Source organism: Vidua chalybeata, chromosome 3 (genome assembly GCF_026979565.1).
Source record: "Vidua chalybeata isolate OUT-0048 chromosome 3, bVidCha1 merged haplotype, whole genome shotgun sequence".
Lineage (NCBI taxonomy): Eukaryota > Metazoa > Chordata > Aves > Passeriformes > Viduidae > Vidua > Vidua chalybeata.
The window spans coordinates 87792579-87797666 of NC_071532.1; the positions used below are offsets into that span (position 1 = coordinate 87792579).

A 5088-nucleotide genomic window follows, 5' to 3' on the forward strand; every position below is an offset into this window, starting at 1 on the left:
AAAGCTCAAGATGTTAGACAAATTTGACAGATGGAACTTGCTGGCATGGGATCTTTTCAATCTTATGATTTAAAATAGACCACACATTTGTGTAGATGTTATCTTCAGACCAGCTACCTAGAGTGGAATTGACAAACACAGTGAAATCCCATAAACTGTTTACCAGCTGCCATCAATTGTACAGTTTTGGTATTCTTGGGTATCTGTGCATAGTATAGCCAGCAGGCAGAGCTGCATGGAGCTAATCTAGTACTGCCCAGCTCACAGGTCACATCAAATGATCCAGTTATGAGGCTCACACCTTCAGCAGAGCTGCCTCACATCTTTCAGAGATATCACTTCTAAAGACTTTGGTCAAGTACACATCAGACCTCTAGGTATTCTCAAGAAGAGACAAACAGATTGTTAGTAGGCAGAATATGCTTCCATTTAAATCATGTGGTGATTTTTCCACTCTTTTCTTTAGATAAACCTAACTTCCACCATAATAATTGTTCAGTGAACTTCAAATGAAGTGAATGACGACAGATCTGACAGGTATGATAAAGCTGGAGTTTACAATCTAAATTCTGTGATTACTGCTGTGGTTATTTAAATTTTTGTGTAAGGAGAGAATATACGATGGGTCTTTATCCTGAGGAAATGTGTTGCCAGTGCACAAAGATGCAGAAAATTTAAGGTAAGCTATTGGTACATATGTTATTAAACAAATGAAAGAGATGTGAAGTCTAGTAAAGCCATGAACACTTAGATTTGCCAAGATTTACAAAAATACTTGCAAAACACTGTAGAATGAGTAGTTCTAATATTATTGACATAATTTATCATTCTCATAATATTAACGTTGAAGAGAATTCTGGCTAATATGCCCTGAAATTTTCTAGAAAGCAAATATAATCTCTTCCAGATTAGCACTGAATCTGCACAAACAATTCACACTTAGAAAAGCAGAGATGTACATTAAAATATTCAGCAAATTTACATAAAATTTTAATTACTTTAAAAGGGATAATATAATATTTAACTTTTATAAAGCAAACTTCAAATAATGAATCATTCTTCCTCTTAATTCACATTTATACAGTTTAGTCATTTTATCATCCCTCTAACATGCCCTAAAGCTAGCTGTTGACTGCTCAGAAAATTGATGCAGCAATAGCAAAAAGGCAATAGTGATAATGTATAGCATTTCTTTTATATATTGCACCCACACTCTGTGGGTATGTCATCATTCCTACAGATCCATTAGCTGGTATCAGGTTTTTATCATATTTTGCTCTGGAAATTGCACCAAAGGAGTCTTAGGGAATCAAGCAATCACAGACTCTGCCATAGCCACAGAAAAGCTTTGGCACCCCACAAGTCACTCAGAAAAGTGCCTATTACCAGCAATAAGATGGCAGCAGGTACTTTAACTTGACCATGCTAATTCACACAAAGAGACAGCATTTGTGACTCAGATTTAAAAAAAACACACTTGGCACAACAGTGTTTAGGTAGAGGAGCATTCTTTGCTACTAGAGTTTATGATATCTTCGTTATATCTCATTCTGACACTTTAATTAGAAACTTAGACTTAATGCTTTTATCTTTTCTATTCTGTGATAAATGCAAGCAGTAGTTTAGTCGAGTTTTCTAAACATATTCAGACACTTCAAGATGCAGACAAAACTGTAGTAGGATTTACGAAATGTTGTAGAAACTAATTAGGAATTTAATAGCCAGGTGCTTCTGAAATTCTGATTGGGTGGATATTTAAATTTTTAACAGCTCCTTTCAAATAAAAATATAAGCAGTATAGGCTCTAGAATAAAATAAGGATATTTATTTAATCTTTTAAATTAAATTTCAAATTTAATATGCTGAGAAAATTTATTTATTTTGTTGTTTATGTCTCTGATTCAGATTGCTTTGCTCTTTATGAAGCAGTGCAATGAGAATCTCCACATGCATTAATGCAATTCAGTGCAATTTATTTTTCATAGTGGCTTTTATATCAAATACTCTAAACCCATCCATTTTTTGTATGATAGACCTTATGACAGTGAACAATGAACAATTTAACAAAAGTAAAGAAAATATATTTTATTTTCAAAGTGGGTAATTTTTGACATCCTGGGAGAAAAAAGTAGTTGTGGTGGGTTGACACTGACTGGGGGTGCCAGGTGCCCACCAAAGCTGCTCTAACTTTCTCAGCTGGACAAGAAAGAGAAAATGTAACACAAGGCACATGGATTGAGATCAGAGCTGGGAGGGATCATTCACTAGTTACTCACTAGTCATCCATAAAACAGGTTTGACTTGGGGAAATTATTTTAATTTATGAACAGTCAATGGGAGAACAATAATGAAAAAGAAAACCAAATCTTAAAAACACCTTGCCCCTATTCGTCCCTTGTTCACAGCCTTAAGTGCAGTCCACAATTCTCTACCAACTCCCAGTGCAGCAGCACAGGAGGATGAGCTGTGGTCATTTCTTCACCTGTTGTCTCTGCACCTCCTTCCTCCTCAGGGGAAGGACTCACACTCTTTCCCTGCTCCAGAGTGGGGTCCCTCCCATGGGAGATAGTAGTCCATGAGCTTCTCCAAAGTGTGTCCTTCCCACAAGTTGCAGTTTTTCATGAACTGCTCCAGCATTAACTTTCCATGGTGTGCAATCCTTCAGGAACAGCCTGCTCTAGCATGGGTCCCCTATAGGGTCTCAAACCTGCTCCAGAGTGGGCTCCTCTCTCCATGGGGCCACAGGTCCTGCCAGGACCCTGTTCCAGTGCCAGCTTCCCCCAGGGCCACAGCCTGCCTTGGGCACCCACCTGCTGCACCACAGACCTGCATGGACTGCAGAGGCACAGCTGCCCCACCAGGGGCTTCCCCGTGGGCTGCAAGTGAATCCCTGCTCTGGCACCTGAGGCACCATTTCTCCCAGCTTCTTAACTCACCTTGAAGAGCTGTTCCTCCACATATCCTCACCCCCCTCTTCATTGGCTGCAATTGCTTCTGTGCTGTAACTTTTTCTCTTGCTTAACTGTGTTATCCCAGAGGTTCTCCCACTGTCACTGCTGGGCTCATCCATGGCCAGTGGGGGGGAGTCAATCTTGGAGCCAGCTGGCATTGGATTTATTGGACATGGGGGAAGCTTTTGGCAGCTTTTAACAGAAGACATCCTGGTGAGTCTCCTGATGCCAAATCCTGGCCACAAAAAAGCCACTACAGCACTACACTGTATTTTAAGTGTAATAGAAAAGTCTTTTGATGGCATTCCTAGTGCAAAGTGAAAAAAAAGTAATTAAGAAATATTTAGTAAGAAATTAAAATATTAAAACCATGTAATAGATTTGGTTCTACAAGTGCATATAACTAAAATTATAAAATTCACTGATCATTAATTTAAAATTTCCTTGTTATAAAAATGCAGTTTAAAAGTAGGAAAAATAAATTTGGTAATTATTGGAAGGGTAGTTTTTCTAGTTGGGGGCAGTTGAATGAAAATTCCTGACAATATTAAAATTAGATCCCATGGATGTATTTTCAACAAAATAACCTCAACTGGATAGTAAATTTTTGGCGTTCATACAACTGATGAGAAAGTATCTTTCTGTGATGGGGTTCTTAGGGGTAGAGGTTAAATGTTGGTGCATATAAAAGAGACAAATGCCTCAAGATTTGGAATAAAGTCCTTGAAAGCAGTGATGGAGTTTCAAATCCCCTAGTATGGTCAGTGCAATGTGTTCTACATTGATTATCTGATTACAGCACTATTGGATGTCATAGGAGGATTTTCTTAGAGTCTCTCCTTGTGACTTGTTCCATGCTATATAAGATATCCATTACTTCTTTGGATCAGATTACTGTAATCAATAGGTTTAAAAGTATCTTGCAGATAAAGATTTTGAACTAAAAAATATCATACCCCATTTAGAAATAGAAGATTCTCTTTCAGCTTTTTACTGAAAAATAGCAAATTGCTGAATTTGGGGGTTCTTTTTTTTTTTTTTTTCTTTTTTACTTTTGATCAGAGTGGTAAGAGATTTTAATAACGTTTTATTTCAATAAAGTAGAATTTTTTTTTGAAAGCTCACATTTCCAGCCTTTAAGTTCTAAGAAAAGTTAACACAGTCTCAAAAAAACAATAGCTATGAGAAGGCATTTCACTTATTATTAAATCTGGGTGTTCTGAAGTGGTCTGACATTTTGTGTAATGTGAAATTGTGCTTCATCCATTAAAAGACTTCATATGTTTAACTCTTCAAGTTCCCAAGGAAAAGATAGGAATGGTATCTTTATTTCTGAGGATATTTGTATATTCTTAAATTTAAATAAAAGAACTGCCTGTATAAAATTGTCAAAATGCACCTTTCCAAGGAAAATTTCGACCACCTAGTTTCTAACATTTGCTGATGTCAAATGGTATTTTTTGAAATCCAAAACTGTTAAAGAAATCTGATCTACACTGATGGGCTACTGAGAAAACTTTAGCAATTACATAAAACTTGTTAATTGCAGCTGAAACCTGAAACAGATGCCTCTGTGACAGTGTGGATTCTAAATTTTGCTAGACCTGTCTAGACCTGTATTTAACTTGTATTCATGATCTACAAAATTATTATGTTCTACAAATTCCAATTTATGTTTGAAATATAAAAAAACAGCTAGAGATGACTGTTGCAAAACAGATGCTGTGATAAAGTTCATCCCAAAGCCTGATGGAACGATAGTGCCTCCAGTGACTGAAGGTGTGCATTATTACAGATATAACCAAAACATTTCCATGAGAGCAGTCCAGAAGTGGAGCTGTTGTGCAGCCAGCATCCTTGGAGCTGGATAAAATCCTGAGCAACCCAACATGAGCAGAGTGTTGTCCCTGCTTCAAGAAGGCCTAGTAGCAGAAACCTGCTGAGGTCCCTCCCACCTGAATTATCCCATAACCTTTTGAATATCAACCTTGTTTGCATTTTGCAGTGGCACAGATTTCTCAGTTTGTTCTGGGTTCCCAGCAATTTGGTCTTGTTGCACAGACACCCACATATAAATATATATATATATATATTTTAACAATTTGTATGTGGGTGTCTGTGCAACAAGACCAAATTA

General features: G+C 37.1%; 1 long non-coding RNA gene across 1 annotated transcript; it reads left to right on the plus strand.

Moving 5' to 3' along the window:
* The first annotated feature begins 488 nt into the window (after positions 1-488).
* Positions 489-4800, plus strand: LOC128786351 (uncharacterized). The gene is made up of 3 exons (XR_008430253.1): positions 489-537; positions 3037-3164; positions 4747-4800. It is a non-coding gene; the product is annotated as an uncharacterized LOC128786351 (long non-coding RNA).
* Positions 4801-5088: the final 288 nt, after the last annotated feature.